Consider the following 20669-nt stretch of genomic DNA (forward strand, 5'->3'; position numbering starts at 1 on the left):
TACAGGATGTTGACAAATCTACATTTTTTTATATATAAATTAGTGGTGTTTCAATTTGTTGATAAAATGCAGGACATGATTGTTTGGTTGCCGGTCAAAGGGCCAAAATGCAGGACTGTCTAGCACAATCCGGGACATGTGGTCACCCTATTACCAGTCATGTTGAACAGTTCATACACTGCATGTGGAAAGCAGCAGTCTTCTATTTCATTTTACGTTTTTACATTTAAATCTGGATAGCTAAACTCATCTATTTGCACCAACAAATAGATGGATTTTGCTGTTGATGGGAGAAAATATGATAAATGACTCCCCGATTATCTCAATATGCTCATACAAATATTTTTTTTATAAATGTAGTTTACATCAATGGAAAGAGTGGTTGATTTAATTTTGCCCGTCCCCCCATTCGCACGCATATGCACACGCACATCACGCCTTCCTTGCCTGCACGTTGGTTAGTAGAGTAGGCTGCCTACCATCGATGTTCATGTTCTCGCCGTGTTGCTCTAGTAAAGAAGCAGTTGATGGAAGCAGATGAGCCGGGATCTACCTTTTTTATTTAACAGGGAATAAAAGTATACACTGCTAACTAACGCACGAAAACCTAGCGCTCATCAAGTTCTTTCTACCACAAAGCACGCGTAAAGAAAGAAAATAACAGAAAAAGTGGACACAATTTTGACAGAGTAATATCAGGTGAGTGAGCAGCGCGCACATTGGACATGTTAAAATGTCAAACGTAACTACAATATCTCAAGCATTTTCTGAATGAAAAACCTAGACATTTTTTTGGTGTCATTTTGTTGGGTTTCACTACAAATTGAATGGCTTTCTTGATGGACTTTCTTCACTGCATGTTGCAGGTTACAAAGGCAAACTTTGTGCCCGCTGTATTCCCACTCGAAGGTTAACTTGAGTTACAATACAAGAATGATGAATTTCAAAAAGCAGTGTATCAATTCCATTTAATGTAAACACATGAAAGTGAACTGTTTTTATAATTGTCTAAGACGTTTGAAAGGATTATAGAATTTGAAAAAAAATACAGGAATCAGTTGAAAATAGATGTATTTTCATTAGAATATCGTTAGATTTGATTGCGTATCAAACAACTAATTAATAACGACATTTAAGTCAAAACCCATTAATAATGCATGACTATTGGAAATTACACTGGTCACATCATATTATGACCATGTGCACTTTTCCTTTCCCCAGTCAAAGTTTAAGGCACAGCATCTAATGCTGCAGCATCTCCCTCAGCTCTGCAGGTTATAACAGTCTCACTGTGTCCCTGTCACTTTATCCAGCAGATTAACATATCATATAACACCCGTCTCACTTATCATCAGAGTGATTCCTCCTCATTCATGATTCCACATGTAGACTTGCTGCTAATCAGGTTGCACCCCTCCACTCGTTGTTCAGATAATGTCATTGTTACCCTCTTAAGTGATTTTACTGTCTAAAAGGAGTCAGATTACTTCTGATATAGCGATACATTTTTACCTCACTGTTGGGTATCAGACAGCACCCTCTGACCCAAAGAGCGTGTCCTCGCATGCTCGTGGATGCCAAACATATGCACGCTTGTGGGTATAACCCACTGTGGAAAAACTGGTTGAATAAACATTGTTTTCACGTCATTTCAACAACAAAAAAATCTGTGATGACGTTAAATCAATTTGGAAAGCTAATTGGATTTGCAAAAAGTCATCAACATAAGGGCATTTTGTATTTTTGTAACCCAACTTTTAATCTAAATCCAATGATATTGTTTACATTTTTGTTAAATTCACATTGAATTCACGTTATTTAAAACTTCTTTTAGCGCTGATCCCGTAACCGGGATCAACATCCAGCGAAAAATTGGAGCGCCATATTCATAACCAAATCTAATCATTTCTGTTTCTCAAACATAGGACTATTTTACATCGTTTTATAGATACACTTCTCCTGAATCGAACCACGTCCGATTTCAAAAAGGCTTTACAGTGAAAGCAAAACATTACATTATGTTAGGAGAGTACATCGGCAAAATAGCCACACCGCCATTTTCCGACCAACCACATGCATCACAAATAACCAAAACACCGCTAAATGAAGCACTAACCTTTGACAATCTTCATCAGATGACACTCCTAGGACATCATGTTACACAATACATGCATTCTTTTGTTCGATAAATTTCATATTTATCCTGTTGGGGCTAGGGGGCAGTATTTACACGGCTGGATAAAAAACGTACCCGATTTAATCTGGTTACTAATCCTACCCAGTAACTAGAATATGCATATACTTATTATATGGATAGAAAACACCCTAAAGTTTCTAAAACTGTTTGAATGGTGTCTGTGAGTATAACAGAACTCATTTGGCAGGCAAAAACCTGAGAGATTCCTTTACAGGAAGTGGCCTGTTTGACCATTTATTTGCTTTCTTTGACATCTCTTCCAAAAACTCAGGATCTCTGCTGTTACGTGACACTTCCCACGTCTCCAATGGGCTCTCAGAGCCCGGGAAAAACCTGAATGACGTAATTCAAAGCCCTGGCTGAAACACAGGAGCGCTTTTGCTAAGTGGTCTATCAGAGGACAAAGGACTTCATGCTCGTGCACTGTCCGCCCCCGTCTTTCTGTTTTTCCCTCTATTTACAGACAGGCAGATTCCCGGTCGGAATATTATCGCTTTTCTACGAGATAAATTGCATAAAAATTGATTTTAAACAGCGGTTGACATGCTTCGAAGTAATGGAATATTTAGAAATGTTTTGTCACGTTATGCGCCATGCGCACGACCGTGATTTACCATTCTGATAGTGTCTAGAACGCACGAACAAAACGTCGCTGATGGAACATAACGATGGATTATTTGGGACCAAACCTACATTTGTTATTGAAGTAGAAGTCCTGGGAGTGCATTCTGACGAAGAACAGGAAAGGTAAGACCATTTTTCTTATAGGAAATATGATTTTGGTGAAGGCTAAACTTGCCGGGTGTCTAAATAGCTAGCCCGTGATGGCTGGGCTATGTACTTAGAATATTGCAAAATGTGCTTCATCCGAAAAGCTATTTTAAAATCGGACATATCGAGTGCATAGAGGAGTTCTGTATCTATAATTGTTATGCTTTTTGTGAACGTTTATCGTGAGCAATTTAGTAAATTGTTAGTAAATTCCCCGGGGTATGCTTTTTCTGAACGTCACATGCTAATGTAAAAAGCTGTTTTTTGATATAAATATGAACTTGATTGAACAGACATGCATGTATTGTATAACATAATGTCCTAGGTGTGTCATCTGATGAAGATCATCAAAGGTTAGTGCTGCATTTAGCTGTGATTTGGGTTTTTGTGACATTATATGCTAGCTTGAAAAATGGGTGTCTGATTATTTCTGGCTGGGTACTCTGCTGACATAATCTAATGTTTTGCTTTCGTTGTAAAGCCTTTTTGAAATCGGACAGTGTGGTTAGATTAACGAGAGTCTTGTCTTTAAATAGCTGTAAAATAGTCATATGTTTGAGAAATTGAAGTAATAGCATTTCAAACTTTTTTAAAATCGCGCCACAGGATTCAACTGGCTGTTACGTAGGTGGGACGATTTGGTGCCACCTAGCCCAGAGAGGTTAAATATAAAAACAGCATTTTACATCGGCGCGTGATGTTCAGAAAATATTTACCCTCAAATGCATCTGGTGAACTAGCGCTACAATTTACTAAATTACTATTCGAAAACATTTTAAAAATGTAATATTGTCATTCAAAGAATTATAGATTAACAACTCGTGAATGCAACCGCATTGCCAGATTTAAAAATAACTTTACTGGGAAATCACACTTTGCAATAAACGAGGTGCTATGCTAAGAAAAATAGGCTAGGCGATACAGGTTAGCACCATCTTGGAACCATCTAAAATCAAATATACTATTGTAAATATTCCCTTACCTTTGATTATCTTCATCAGAAGGCACTTCCAGGAATCCCAGGTCCACAACAAATGTAGTTTTGTTCGAAAAAGTTAATAATTTATGTCCCAATAGCTCCTTCTTGTTAGCGCGTTCCGAAGGCTACTCAAAATGTACTGAAGCCCGCGAGACTTGTCGTCACGAATGTGCAAAAAAAATATATTTACGTTCGTTCAAACGTGTCAAACATTGTATAACATAAATCTTTAGGGCCTTTTTCAACCAGAGCTTCAATAATATTCAAGGGGGACGATTGCATTGTCTTACTAAACGTTTCGGAAGACGAGGCTACCCATGGGCGCCTGCGTCATAGTAGTAATGGCCCTCCCTCTATGACCAACTTTCCAAGCCTCTCTTTCGGTCAGTTTCTACCATGGAAGACTCAAACCACTTTGTAAAGACTGTTGACATCTAGTGGAAGCCTTAGGAAGTGCTCAATGAATCCTAACTCACGGTGTTTCATAGGCAAAGTGCTGAAGGTGATCCACAAATCAGATTTCCACTTCCTGTTAGGATCTGTCTCGGGGTTTTGACTGCCATATGAGTTTTGTTATACTCACAGACACCATTCAAACAGTTTTAGAAACTTTAGAGTGTTTTCTATCCAAATCTACTAATAATATGCATATCCTAGCTTCTGAGTTTGAGTAGGAGGCCGTTTAAAATGGGCACGTATTTTTTTCAAAATTCGCTGTAGCGCCCCCTATCCTTAAGGAGCTATAAGAGGTTATTAACAACTCATCCAAATGTAAATCAAAACTAGATTTTGAACTGAAGTCTGTGTCCAGGTCTGATCACTTCCGACACCAGTGTAATGAAACCGGCAAGGATAGTGAGCTTACCACAGTGGTATTTGAACCCACAACCTTCTGTCCCATAGCCCAGTGTGCCATCGACTGTGCCACAAGAACTTGCACGTGTGGCCTGTTACTCAGTAATTAGTTGAAGCACCTTTTGCAGCAATTACAGCTTCAAATCTTCTTGGGTATGACGCTACAAGCTTGGCACCCCTGTAGTTGGAGAGTTTCTCTTATTCTTCTCTGCAGATCCTCTCAAGATCTGTCAGGTTGGATGGAGAGCGTCGCTGCACAGCTATTTTCAGGTCTCTCTAGAGATGTTCGATCGGGTTCAAGTCCGGGCTCTGGCTGGGCCACTCAAGGACATTCAGAGACTTGTCTCAAAGCCACTCCTGCATTGTCTTTGCTTAGGGTTGTTGTCCCGTTGTCCTCAGACTTCGCCCCAGTCTGAGGTCCTGAGCGCTCTGGAGCAGAGATATCCTTCATCAAGGATATCTCTGTGCTTTACTCCGTTCATCTTTTCCTCGATCCTGACTAGTCTCCCAGTCCCTGCTGCTGGAAAACATCCCTACAGCATGATGCTGCCACCACCATACTTCACCATAGGGATGGTTCCAGGTTTCCTCCAGAAGTGACGCTTAGCATTCAGGTCAAATAGTTCAATCTTGGTTTCATCAGACCAGAGAATCTTGTTTCTCATGACATGCACTATCAACTGTTGGACCTTATATAGACAGGTGTTTGCCTTTCCAAATCATGTCCAATCAATGTAATTTACCACAGGAGGTCTCCAAGTTTGTAGAAAGATCTCAAGGATGATCAATGTAAACAGGATGCACGTGAGTCAATTTCGAGTCTCCTAGCAAAGGGTCTGAATACTTATGTAAATAAGGTATTTTTATAAAATTGCAAACATTTCTGAACCTGTTTTCGCATTGTCATTATGGGTTTCTGTGTGTAGATTGATGAGGATTTTTAAAAATTTAATACATTTTAGAATAAGGCTGTAACATAATAAAATGTTGAAAAAGTCAAGGGGTCTGTATACTTTCCGAATGCACTGTATATGCAGTCACAGAGCAGGAACTTTATGACAGTGGTGGGTCAGTGGCTTGGATGGAGCCATTGCTTATCATTAACCCTCCCTGGGCAAGCATCCCACCTAGTCAACAGCCAGTGGAATCGCGTGGCGCAAAATACAAATACCTCATAAATGCTATAACTTCAATTTCTCAAACATATGACTATTTTACACAATTTTAAAGACAAGACTCTTGTTAATCTAACCACATTGTCCGATTTCAAAAAGGCTTTACAGCGAAAGCAAAACATTAGATTATGTCAGGAGAGTACCCTGCCAAAAATAATCACACAGCCATTTTTAAAGCATGCATATATGTCACAAAAACCAAAACCACAGCTAAATGCAGCACTAACCTTTGATGATCTTCATCAGATGACACTCCAAGGACATTATGTTATACAATACATGCATGTTTTGTTCAATCAAGTTCATATTTATATCAAAAACCAGCTTTTACATTAGCATGTGATGTTCAGAACTAGCATACCCACCACTGGTGAATTTACTTAATTACTCACGATTAATGTTTACAAAATACATAACAATTATTTAAAAAATTATAGATACAGAACTCCTTTATGCAATCGCGGTGTCAGATTTTAAAATAGCTTTTCGGCGAAAGCACATTTTGCAATATTCTGAGTAGATATCACGGCTAGCTAATTTGACACCCACCAAGTTTGGCCCTCACCAAACTCAGATTTACTATAAGAAAAATTGGATTACCTTTGCTGTTCTTCGTCAGAATGCACTCCCAGGACTTCTACAACAAATGTTGTTTTGGTTCGAAATAATCCATAGTTATATCCAAATACCTCCGTTTTGTTCGTGCGTTCAGGTAACTATCCGAAAGGGTGACGCGTGAGCGCATTTCGTGACAAAAAAAATCGAAATATTCCATTACCGTACTTCGAAGCATGTCAAACGCTGTTTAAAATCAATTTTTATGCGATTTTTCTCGTAAAATAGCGATAATATTCCAACCGGGCGACATTGTATTCGTTCAAAGATTGAAAGAAAAACAGTCCTCTCGTGCACGCGCACTCCAGTGTCATTGTTCCCTGCCTGACCACTCACAAAAACTCCTGCTGTTTTTCGCCCAGAGACTGCAGAGACGTCATTCCATTTTCTGGCACCTTCTGAGAGCCAATGGAAGCCTTAGAAAATGTCACATTACAGCAGAGATGCTGTATTTTTGATAGAGATGCCACAGAAGGAGAACAAATTGTCAGACAGGGCACTTCCTGTATGGAATCTTCTCAGGTTTTGGCCTGCCATATGAGTTCTGTTATACTCACAGACACCATTCAAACAGTTTTAGAAACTTTAGGGTGTTTTCTATCCAAATAAAATAATTATATGCATATTCTAGTTTCTGGGCAGGAGTAATAACCAGATTAAATCAGGTACGTTTTTTATCCGGCCGTGAAAATACTGCCCCCTATCCTAAACAGGTTAAGATCAAATTCTTATTTACAAGGACCACCTACTTCTCCCCCCCCCGTCAGGGAATTGAACCCCGGTCTCCCGCGTGCCCGCATGACACAGGGATTCTTTAGCTAAATAGCTAAGTACTGTAGCCTACTCCCGACCCTCACGTTGTACAGCGCCATATTGTCCGTTCCATCCTAACGGAAACCCAGAGGGTTTTTTGTTTTTCTTGGAATATTAACACAATATTAATCAAATTAATGAAACAAACATTTTTCAAATCAGTCCCATATACTATGTTCTTACAAAAAAGGTTTTAAATTCTCTAATACAGCTACTGTTGAAGGCTGTCAAATGCTTCTCAAAGATGCCCTCTGGTGGTCAAACTAGCACTAACTAGGATTAATGGTACCATGCAAGCTGTGCCGCAGTACGCTGCAACTTTTAAAGGACACACCACTGTTGTTTATTTGAGGTATAAAAAGGCGTCTGAAGTTTTTCTAATTTCCACTTAACTTCAGACTTCAGATTTGTCATAACGAAAAATGTACCATTAATTATAATCCACATTTCCTGTTGCTGCAGGATTATTTCCCTGCTGTGAGAAACTGGTCCAATTAAGATGGCACATCTAAGTGTTTTGTGATGAAAATAATGTTTGAAAAACACTTCAATAAAGAGGCGGACACTGCCTTCTGTTCTGTCCCCTCTGTACATGTAGCATGCTTTGTGTTGGTTTCCATGACGCCTGCGTAGTGGTCTTGTTGTGTTTTAATGTGTCCAGCCGACATTATGTAACATTCAAGCTTAATGTATCAGACACGAGAGGGGAGAGAGGCTGTTGTTTTTTCCTAATAAACATTGAATGTAAAGGCTATATTTCGGAACTACCAAAATCTCAAGTAGTAGTCTCTAGCAAACATAGAATGGTAATTCACACCTATGTAATGATTTTGAAACCCCACCCCCACAACTATCCTATTAAAAGCAGTGTATATGTATTTAGCTTTTTTGGCACAGGTTGTTAGGCACTAGACTTCGCACGGTCCACGGATCGACTCCTGCATCAGCTGTTCTCGCTCTCTTCACATATGTCGGCTATATTATCAACTAAGGTTGGGCGGTATTCAGATTTTCATACCTTCATACCGTTCCTTTTACCAAACCAGGGTATACGGTATTACTGGCAGTGCCTCTGTACAGACCCAATCAGAGAATATGGAGAGAAGCAATCACTTATTCCCTTTGCTAAATGGCTGTAAGGGAAAATCACATCTCCCCAATGACACCACTGCCAAGGTCAGTTTGATCAATATTCCCATGGGTGACAATTAATGACGTGGAAATCATAATGTAGCCTATTATTAAAGCATGTGTAGCCAAACACCAGCCTGGTTATGTATGAGGGCTGAAGGCCCTTGGCTGCGCAACATGGCAACAGCTATTCGCATTTTAATATTGAGTTAAATGAGATTTGTTACATTGGATTAAGTCATGTCCCATCAACATAAGTGCGCATTTGCCAAAAGTCACTTACTGTCACCATACTGTAATGTCTGTAATAACAGCTTCTTCTGGGAAGCGTATTCTGGGTAATTAGTGTTGTGTGTGTGTGTGTGTGTGTGTGTGTGTGTGTGTGTGTGTGTGTGTGTGTGTGATATTTACTTATAAAATATAATTAGGGTAACATATTCAAATGTCTGTACTTTACTTGAGGGAAAATCCGGAAAACAAGGGATCAGCGTAAGGTAATTGGAGTGGAAATAATATCTTATAGAAGTTCTATTCACACAGGGGAGAGACCGGAGAGCACTGCAATACAATTTTGAGGAAAGAGGTCCTTAGCCAATCAAAGAACACAAACGTAAAGCCCTTTTTACCAGTAATTTATGGTATGGTCAGGCATAAGCCACGAACAACGAACACAATTACATTTTATCGATGGCAATTTGAATGCACAGAGAGACCGCGATGAGATCCTGAGGCCCATTGTCGTGCCATTCATCCGCTGCTATCACCTCATGTTTCAGCATGATAATGCACGGCCCCATGTCGCAAGGATCTGTACACAATTCCTGGAAGCTAAAAATGGCCCAGTTCTTCCATGGCCTGCATACCCACCAGACATGTCAGCCGTTGAGCATGTTTGGGAGGCTCTGGATTGACCTGTACGACAGCGTGTCCCAGTTCCCGCCAATATCCAGCAACTTCGCACAGCCATTGAAGAGGAGTGGGACAACATTCCACAAGCCACAATTCTATGCAAAGGAGATGTGTCGCGCTGCATGAGGCAAATGATTGTCACACCAGATACTGACTGCTTTTCTGATCGTATGCCCCTACTTTTTTTTAAGGTATCTGTGACCAACAGATGCATATCTGTATTACCAGTCATGTGAAATCGATAGATTAGGGCCTAATTTATTTATTTCAATTGACTGATTTCCTTATATGAACTGTAACTCAGTAAAATCTTTGAAATTGCATGTGCCGTTTATTTTTGTTCAGTGTACAAAAAGCTCAAGTTTAAGGGGAACTTCAAATGATGGCAATTTATATTTCATTCCAGCTTAAACATGCTGTATTTAGCTAGATACAGTGTATTCGGAAAGTATTCAGATCCCTTGACAATTTCCACATTTGGTTACGTTACAGCCTTATTCTAAAATTGATTAAATTGATTTTCCCCTCAATCTACACACAATACCCCATAATGACAAAGCACATTTATTAAAAATATTAAATTGAAATATCACATTTTGCATAAGTATTCAGACCCTTTACTCAGTACTTTGTTGAAGTGCCTTTGGTAGCGATTACAGCTTCTTGTGTATGACGCTAGAAGCTTGGCATCTGTATTTAGGTAGTTTCTCACATTCTTTTCTACAGAGCGTCGCTGCACAGCTATTTTCAGGTCTCTCCAGAGAAGTTAGACTGGATTCAAGTCTGGGCTCTGGCTGGGCCACTCAAGGACATTGAGACTTGTCCCGAAGCCACTGCTTCGTTGTCTTGGCTGTGTGCTTAGGGTCGTTGTCCTGTTGGAAGGTGAACTTTCGCCCCAGTCTGAGGTCCTGAGCACTCTGGAGCAGGTTTTCATCAAGGATCTCTTTGTACTTTGCTCCGTTCATCTTACCCTTGATCTTGACTAGTCTCCGAGTCCCTGCCACTGAAAAACATCCCCACAGCATGATGGTGCCACCACCATCCTCCACCTTAGGAATGGTGCCAGGTTTCCTCCAGACGTGACGTTTGGCATTCAGGCAAAGAGTTCAATCTTGGTTTCATCAGACCAGAGAATCTTGTTTCTCATGGTCTGAGAGTCTTTAGGTGCCTTTAGGAAAACTCCAAGCGGCTGTCATTTGCCTATTACTGAGGAGTGGCTTCCGTCTGGCCACTACCATAAAGGCCTGATTGGTGGAGTGCTGCAGAGATCGTTGTCCCTCTGGAAGATTCTCCCATCTGCACAGAGGAATTCTGGAGCTCTGTCAGCGTGACCATCAGACATTTTTTGCTACAGATCTGTGCCTCGACACAATCCTGTCTCGGAGGTTTACGGATAATTCCTTCGACATGGCTTGGTTTTTGGTCAGACGTGCACTGTCAACTGTTGGACCTTTATATAGACAGGTTGAATTTACCACAGGTCAACCTTCAGATGTTTCAAGTTGTAGAAACATCTGAAGGACGATCAATGGAAGCAGGGTGCACCTGAGCTCCATTTCGAGTCTCCAGTCTCATAGCAAAGGGTCTGAATACTTATGTAAAAACTTTTTTTTTATACATTTGCAAAGAATTCTGATAACCTGTTTTCACTAGGTTGATGAGGGGGAAAAAATAATGTAATACATTTTAGAATAAAGCTGTAACTTAAAAATGTTTTGAAAAAGGGAAGAGGTCTGAATACTTTACGAATGCACAGTATGTAAATCTTCAACTAGTCATTGATTGCCATTGGATAACTACAGAGAGCTGTGAAAGACTACCAACAACTATCAGTTTACCTTCCATGGAACCTGGTCCGGTAAGGTTAAACCACAATAGCTAATTAGTGTCCTGGTTTTACAGTTAAATGTTTACATTCATAGAAATAACAGTGAACAAGAAAAAATTGTTCACGTCATGCTTCATGTGCTTGTAGATAAAAATGCATTTTAAATTGGGTTGTAGCTGATGAGTACTCACTATTCAATCTATTTGAAGGTACTAAAATCATTCCATGAAGGACCTATTTTGATCTTTTGATTCAAGACCAAAACATTTTTTGTATTGCATCCAAAAACCCAGTGAGGCATGCATGACGAGACTAGCCAACCACTAAATTTAGCTCTGTTCCTGTACAACACAGTGTGGATGGGCAATGCGTCTATCCCCCCTCCTCATGTGTGATGCTGCTGGTTGCGTTCTAAAGGCACCACACTGTACCCCTGACGCTTATGTAGGACTTGGTAACCACGGCAACAAACAACATCAGAACAGAATGGTCAGATCAGGCGGTAAAGCGTGAAGAAGAGGGAATAAAGATCTCCGACTTAAAACAATAAGTCAGAAGCTTCCATCCTGTCAACAGCAGATCAAACAGGTAAAGAGGAGCTTCACACACCTGCTTGATGCAGAGATCTCTCGCTGTTCTCTTCTCACCAGTGATTTCATGCCGTTTTAGTATTTCCTTGCTGTTGTGTAACGATCAAACGTGTTTGGTTTGCTGTTGTCCTAGTTGCTGATGGTACCAATCTATGTTTTTGTTTTATACTAAATCTAGTGTGCATTGAGGTTGATTTAATCAAAGTCCACCAAGTGGGGGGGAAATACACGGCGATGGTCATAGTGTTCTGAAAGGCAACGTCTGTTTCCTAGCTTGGTGTTGTGCATGACCATCTGTTCCCTGTCACCAGTGCTTCACAAGAATTAACCTTTGAAAGTTCCAAGCTCATGCCAGGGATCAGGGGCATGTCTGTGGCTGGTGGCAAGGCACCAACCTGCATCAGACCTGGGAGAAGAATTTACATTTTAGTCATTTAGCATACGCTCTTATGCAGAGCGACTTATATGAGTAATTTGGGCTAAGTGCCTTGCTCAGAGGCACATCGACACATTTTTCACCTAGTTGGCTCTGGGATTCAAACCAGTGACCTTTCAGTTACTGGCCCAGTGCTCTTAACCGCTAAGCTACCTGGTTATTGTATGGTACTTACAGTAGCATTATGAGGCTGTATATTACACTGGGAAAAAAATATAAACGCAACAATTTAAAAAATGTATAAGGAAATCAGTCAATTGAAATAAATTCATTAGGCCCTAATCTATGGATTTTACATGACTGGGAATACAGATACAGATATGTATCTGGTCACAGAGACCTTAAAAAAAAGGTAGGTGCGTGGATCAGAAAAACAGTCAGTATCCGGTGTGACCACCATTTTCCTCATGCAGTGCAACACATCTCCTTCGCATAGAATTGATCAGGCTGTTGATTGTGGAATGTTGTCCCACTCCTCTTCAATGGCTGTACAAAGTTGCTGGATATTGGCGGGAACTGGACACGCTGTCATATACATTGATCCCAAACATACTCAATAGGTGACATGTCTGGTGAGTATGCAGGCCATGGAAGAACTGGGACATTTACAGCTTCCAGGAATTGTGTACAGATCCTTGCGACATGGGGCCATGCATTATCATGCTGAAACATGAGGTGATGGCTGTGGATGAATAGCACGACAATCGGCCTCAGAATCTCGTCACAGTATCTCTGTGCATTGACGTCACGGTATCACTGCCCATACCATAACCCCACCGCCACCATGGGGCACTCTCTTCACAATGTTGACGTCCACAAACCGCTCTCCCACACAACGCCATACACTCTGTCTGCCATCTGCCCGGGACAGTTGAAACCAGGATTCATTCGTGAAGAGCGCACTTTTCCAGCATGCCAGTGGCCATTGAAGGTGAGTATTTGCTCGCTGAAGTCTGTTATGATGCCAAAATGCATTCAGGTCTAGACCCTGGTGAGGACAAAGAGCACGCAGATGAGCTTCCCTGAGAGTTTGACTGTTTGTGCAGAAATTCTTCAATTGTGCAAACCCACAGGTTCATCAGCTGTCCGGTTGGCTGGTCTCAAACGATCCCGCAGGTGAAGAACCCGGATGTGGTGGTCCTGGCGTGGTTACACGGGAGGGCAGTTGGATGTACTGCCATATTATCTAAAATGATGTTGGAGGCGGCTTATGGTAGAGTAAAATTCAATTATCTGGCAACAGCTCTGGTGGACATTCCTGTATTCAGTGTGCCAGTTGCACGCTCCTTCAACCTGAGACATCTGTGGCATTGTGTTGTGCAACACAACTGCACATTTTAGAGTGGCCTTTTATTGTCCCCAGCACAAGGTGAACCTGTGTAATGATCATGCTGTTTAATCAGCTTCTTGATATGCCACACCTGTCAGGTCGATGGATTAACTTGGCAAAAGATAAATAAATGCTCACTATAACAGGGATGTAAACAAATGTGTGCAATTTAAAAAAAAAAATGTAATACGCTTTTTGTGCATATGGAACATTTCTGTTATCTTTTATTTTAGCTTATGAAACATAGGACAAACACTTTACATGTTGTGTCTTTATATTTTTGCTCAGTGTATGAAATGAGCTATGGAAACAACTAGGGATGCACGATATATCGGTGAGCATATCAGAATCGGACCGTATTAGCTAAAAATGGCAACATTGGCATTGGCCTGATGTCTAGTTTAACGCCGATGTGCGAAACCGATGTCAAAGCTGACGTGCATACCTATATAACGTAAGTAGATGACGTAATGACGCCACGAAAAATACACACTAAAACAGAACAAAACCAGAAAAATACTAAGCTCACTCTTCCAACAGCCAAACAAGTTCAAGTCGAGCACTCATTTGAAAGAGTAAGATATTTTCAGCGAGACAACTCAAAGGCGAAATCCATAAATGCCAAGATAATGGAATTCATTGCCCTTGACAATCAACCGTTCTCTGTCGTGGATGAAGTTGGCTTTCGCTGACTCATCGAGCACCTCGAGCCCAGGTACACACTACCAAGTAGGCGCTATTTTTCAGATGTTGTACACAGTATTGTTGAAATGCACATCTATGAGCTAGTTGCTATGGGCGTCACTGCTATTAGCTTCACAACTGACATTTGGACCAGCGATGTCAGCCCCATGAGCATGCTGAGTCTGACAGCACAGTGGGTCGACGAGGATTTTGTACTGAGGAAAGCCATATTGCATGCTCAAGAATGTGCTTATGGTAGAGTAAAATTCAATTATCTGGCAACAGCTCTGGTGGACATTCCTGTATTCAGTGTGCCAGTTGCACGCTCCTTCAACCTGAGACATCTGTGGCATTGTGTTGTGCAACACAACTGCACATTTTAGAGTGGCCTTTTATTGTCCCCAGCACAAGGTGAACCTGTGTAATGATCATGCTGTTTAATCAGCTTCTTGATATGCCACACCTGTCAGGTCGATGGATTAACTTGGCAAAAGATAAATAAATGCTCACTATAACAGGGATGTAAACAAATGTGTGCAATTTAAAAAAAAAAATGTAATACGCTTTTTGTGCATATGGAACATTTCTGTTATCTTTTATTTTAGCTTATGAAACATAGGACAAACACTTTACATGTTGTGTTTTTATATTTTTGCTCAGTGTATGAAATGAGCTATGGAAACAACTAGGGATGCACGATATATCGGTGAGCATATCAGAATCGGACCGTATTAGCTAAAAATGGCAACATTGGCATTGGCCTGATGTCTAGTTTAACGCCGATGTGCGAAACCGATGTCAAAGCTGACGTGCATACCTATATAACGTAAGTAGATGACGTAATGACGCCACGAAAAATACACACTAAAACAGAACAAAACCAGAAAAATACTAAGCTCACTCTTCCAACAGCCAAACAAGTTCAAGTCGAGCACTCATTTGAAAGAGTAAGATATTTTCAGCGAGACAACTCAAAGGCGAAATCCATAAATGCCAAGATAATGGAATTCATTGCCCTTGACAATCAACCGTTCTCTGTCGTGGATGAAGTTGGCTTTCGCTGACTCATCGAGCACCTCGAGCCCAGGTACACACTACCAAGTAGGCGCTATTTTTCAGATGTTGTACACAGTATTGTTGAAATGCACATCTATGAGCTAGTTGCTATGGGCGTCACTGCTATTAGCTTCACAACTGACATTTGGACCAGCGATGTCAGCCCCATGAGCATGCTGAGTCTGACAGCACAGTGGGTCGACGAGGATTTTGTACTGAGGAAAGCCATATTGCATGCTCAAGAATGTGCTGGTTCTCATTCCGCTGCTGCCATTTCAATGGCATTTGACAACCTATTTGAAACTTGGAAACATGAACACACTCCTAGCGCCACTTGAACAACTGACTTGAGAAATAAGCTAATCAACTGCATCTGCAGCAGGTGTGATACCCTCTGTCATGGCATTGAAACGCCTGCTCAACAAAACTGCCGACACAGACGGTGGGGTTAACACTTACAAAAGTACTTGAGGCTGTGAACACAAGCGATGGAAATGGACACAGTGACAGTTCGCACCGAGGAAGAGAGGCCACAAACAGACAGCTGAAACTTCATTGCTTGACATGTATGATGAAATCCTAGTTGAGACTGAACAAATGAACAATGAAACAGCAAGTAAGTGAAAGAGAGAGGTTTTGATTATGTTTTACTGGTAATGGGGACATACGTAAATGCCAACAAAATAACTTTTTGGTCAGTGTGTGTTTGTGTGTAACCTGTATTAACTAGGCAAGTCAGTTAAGAACAAATTCCGTGTCACGATACAACAGGAATACAGCAGGATAGAATGTAATGCCTAAGACAAATTTTTACTTGCAGTCATTAGCGGGCATTTGAATCTATGTTCCTTTTTTCTTCCTTTTTTTGTTGGATTACAACAGGATATGAGGACTACATGAAATATGTCTTGCATGTAATGGACATTAGAATAAAGGACTTGTCTTGCGATATATTTAGGTTGTTTTCAAAAAAAAATTGCCATTTTTTTCGAACAGTTGAATCCAATGAACTGAGCAGGCTGGGCTGACATGCTTATAGCCTTGCTAGAACTTTCAAATATGAGCATGCATTTATAAGATTGTGCTGTTTTTATTATTTCTATTAATATTATCTATTATTGTTACTATAAAAAAAAATCTGACTGTTTTCCATGTTACTTTTCTTAAGCATCCTCATAGGTATTTATGTTATCATGGGACTGCCCATATTTCCCTCTGGCCAACGCCAATTGGCGGCCAAGAGTTTGCCTTAGGACGCAAAGGTGTGTCATGAGTCAGGCAGATGGTCTGATGGTCTTAATGACAACAGACCTAGATATGGGGGGAGGTTTTAGTGGGTGGAATATTAGGACAATTGGAGGTTTACAAAGTTGCAGCTACAGCATGCTTAACATTGCAAATTATTATGGTACAGCTATATGGACACTTAATCATCATGGTGCTTTTTAAGGGTAAGTTTACAAACATTGGTTGTGGTAAGTGTAATTTAAACTTTGGTATTTTGTATTTTTGTATTTATTATGGATCCCCGTTAGTTCCTGCCAAAGCAGCGGCTTCTGTTCCTGGGGTCCAGCAAAATTAAGGGAGTTAATACCATTTTAAAAACATTACAATACATTCACAGATTTCACAACACACTGTATGCCCTCAGGCCCCTACTCCACCACTACCACATATCTACAGTACTAAATCCATGTGTATGTGTAGTGCGTATGTTATCATGTGTGTATACATGTGTCCGTGCCACTGTTTGTTGTTTCACAGTTCCCGCTGTTCCATAAGGTGTTTTTTTATCTGTTTTTTTAAATCAAATTTTACTGCTTGCGTCAGTTACTTGATGTGGAATAGAGTTCCATGTAGTCATGGCTCTATGTAGTACTGTGTGCGTCCCATAGTCTGTTCTGGACATGGGGACTGTGAAGAGAACTCTTGTGGCATGTCTTGTGGGGTATGCATGGGTGTCCGAGCTGTGTGCCAGTAGTTTAGACAGACAGCTTGGTGCATTCAGCATGTCACTACCTCTCATAAATAAAAGTAGTGATGAAGTCAAACTCTCCTCCACTTTCAACCAGGAGAGCTTGATATGCATATTATTAATATTAGCTCTCTGTATACATCCAAGGGCCAGCTGTGCTGCCCTGTTCTGAGCCAGGGCAGCACGGCACCTGACCACACGACTGAACAGTAGTCAAGGTGTGACAAAACTAGGGCCTGTAGGACCTGCCTTGTTGATAGTGTTGTTAAGAAGGCAGAGCATCGCTTTATTATAGACAAACTTCTCCCCATCTTAGCTACTACTGCATCATTTATGTTTTAACCATGACAGTTTACAATCTAGGGTCACTCCAAGCAGTTTAGTCATCTCAACTTGCTCAATTTCCACATTATTTATTATAAGATTTAGTTGAGGTTTAGGGTTTAGTGAGTCTTTTGTTCCAAATACACTGCTTTTAGTTTTAGAAATATTTAGGGCTAACTTATTCCTTGCCACCCACTCTGAAACTAAATGCAGCTCATTGTTGAGTGTTGCAGTCATTTCAGTCGCTGTACTAGCTGACGTGTAGTGTTGAGTCATCCGCATACATAGACACTCTGGCTTTACTCAGTCAGTGGCATGTTGTTAGTAAAAAATGTAAAAAGCAAAGGGCCTAAACGACTACCCTGGGGAATTCCTGATTCAAACTGGATTATATTTTAGAGGCTTCCATTAAAGAACACCCTCTGTGTTCTGTTAGACAAGTAACTCTTTATCCACATTATAGCAGGGGCCATGTAAAGCCGTAACACAAGTTTTTCCAGCAGCAGACTGATCAAAAATGTCAAAAGCTGCACTGAAGTCTAACAAGACATCCCCCACAATCATTTTATCATCAATTTCTCTCAGCCAGTCATTTGTGTAAGTGCTGTGCTTGTTGAGTGTCCTTCCCTATAAGGTTGCTGAAATTCTGTTGTCAATTTGTTTACTGTGAAATAGCGTTGTATCTGGTCAAACACCATTTTTTCCAGAAGTTTACTAAGCGTTGGTAACAGGCTGATTGGTCGTTATTGTAAGTGGGAAAATAAGTATAGCAAGTTATAATTGTAATGGCTTAGCAGATCATTAAAAAACAAATTCATGGCTAAAAGAGGTTGGGTGGAAAAAGGACTGGGAGGGAGAAATATATTTTTGTCATGGGCAAAGAAACTCAAAAGGGGTGATTATACTAATTAATACAAATTTTGATCCGATTGTGCAAACAGATCCACAAGGAAGATGGATTATTTTAAATATGCTATTGGACCAAAAACGGATCTGGCTAATTAATCTACACTGCTCAAAAAAATAAAGGGAACACTTAAACAACACAATGTAACTCCAAGTCAATCACACTTCTGTGAAATCAAACTGTCCACTTAGGAAGCAACACTGATTGACAATAAATTTCACATGCTGTTGTGCAAATGGAATAGACAACAGGTGGAAATTATAGGCAATTAGCAAGACACCCCCAATAAAGGAGTGGTTCTGCAGGTGGGGACCACAGACCACTTCTCAGTTCCTATGCTTCCTGGCTGATGTTTTGGTCACTTTTGAATGCTGGCGGTGCTTTCACTCTAGTGGTAGCATGAGACGGAGTCTACAACCCACACAAGTGGCTCAGGTAGTGCAGCTCATCCAGGATGGCACATCAATGCGAGCTGTGGCAAGAAGGTTTGCTGTGTCTGTCAGCGTAGTGTCCAGAGCATGGAGGCGCTACCAGGAGACAGGCCAGTACATCAGGAGATGTGGAGGAGGCCGTAGGAGGGCAACAACCCAGCAGCAGGACCGCTACCTCCGCCTTTGTGCAAGGAGGAGCAGGAGAAGCACTGCCAGAGCCCTGCAAAATGACCTCCAGCAGGCCACAAATGTGCATGTGTCTGCTCAAACGGTCAGAAACAGACTCCATGAGGGTGATATGAGGGCCCGACATCCACAGGTGGGGGTTGTGCTTACAGCCCAACTCCGTGCAGGACATTTGGCATTTGTCAGAGAACACCAAGATCGGCAAATTCGCCACTGGCGCCCTGTGCTCTTCACAGATGAAAGCAGGTTCACACTGAGCACGTGACAGACGTGACAGAGTCTGGAGACGCCGTGGAGAACGTTCTGCTGCCTGCAACATCCTCCAGCATGACCGGTTTGGCGGTGGGTCAGTCATGGTGTGGGGTGGCATTTCTTTGGGGGGCCGCACAGCCCTCCATGTGCTCGCCAGAGGTAGCCTGACTGCCATTAGGTACCGAGATGAGATCCTCAGACCCCTTGTGAGACCATATGCTGGTGCGGTTGGCCCTGGGTTCCTCCTAATGCAAGACAATGCTAGACCTCATGTGGCTGGAGTGTGTCAGCAGTTCCTGCAAGAGGAAGGCATTGATGCTATGGACTGGCCCGCCCGTTCCCCAGACCTGAATCCAATTGAGCACATCTGGGACATCATGTCTCGCTCCATCCACCAACGCCACATTGCACCACAGACTGTCCAGGAGTTCGCGGATGCTTTAGTCCAGGTCTGGGAGGAGATCCCTCAGGAGACCATCCGCCACCTCATCAGGAGCATGCCCAGGCGTTGTAGGGAGGTCATACAGGCACGTGGAGGCCACACACACTACTGAGCCTCATTTTGACTTGTTTGAAGGACATTACATCAAAGTTGGATCAGCCTGTAGTGTGGTTTTCCACTTTAATTTTGAGTGTGACTCCAAATCCAGACCTCCATGGGTTGATAAATTGGATTTCCATTGATTCTTTTTGTGTGATTTTGTTGTCAGCACATTCAACTATGTAAAGAAAAAAGTATTTAATAAGATTATTTATTTCATTCAGATCTAGGATGTGTTGTTTAAGTGTTCCCTTTATTTTTTTGAGCAGTATATATGGGCCAAATAATGATGATCCACACTTTTTCAAAAATATATATAATCTATTGAGCTCACAAGCAACGACATAATCTATTATTATGGTGGGAGATTATAATACGGTTTTAAGTACCTCAATGGATCGTAAAGGAAATCATTCTACAAACTATCACCCTCAAGCACTTAAGGAGATCACAAAGATCATGGATACATTAGAACTAGTTGATATGTGGAGGTTGAAAAACCCTGACCTACTGAGATATACATGGAGGAGGCTTAATCAAGCTAGCCGTCTTGATTACTTCCTTGTCTTGTTCTTGCTGGCATCAAAAGTAAAAAAAAGTATTAATAGGAGACCGAATGCGATCGGACCACCATCTAATTGGCCTCCATATAACTCTTACAGAATTTCCAAGTGGACGGGGATA

At 41.2% G+C, this 20669-nt stretch overlaps 1 protein-coding gene across 3 annotated transcripts in view; it reads left to right on the plus strand.

Annotated features, from left to right (window-relative positions):
• The first annotated feature begins 346 nt into the window (after positions 1 to 346).
• The window catches only part of LOC115207458 (caM kinase-like vesicle-associated protein), a 40888-nt gene continuing 20565 nt past the window's right edge, over positions 347 to 20669 (plus strand). The window contains exon 1 of one of the 3 annotated variants that reach the window (XM_029774531.1): positions 347 to 699. The gene's annotated coding sequence lies outside the window, so the exon portion shown is untranslated. Of the gene's footprint in view, positions 700 to 11619; positions 11862 to 13473; positions 13513 to 20669 lie in introns of those variants that run through there. The other 2 variants (XM_029774530.1, XM_029774532.1) reach the window with 2 other exon arrangements.

This window comes from Salmo trutta, chromosome 14, assembly GCF_901001165.1.
Source record: "Salmo trutta chromosome 14, fSalTru1.1, whole genome shotgun sequence".
Taxonomy (NCBI): domain Eukaryota; kingdom Metazoa; phylum Chordata; class Actinopteri; order Salmoniformes; family Salmonidae; genus Salmo; species Salmo trutta.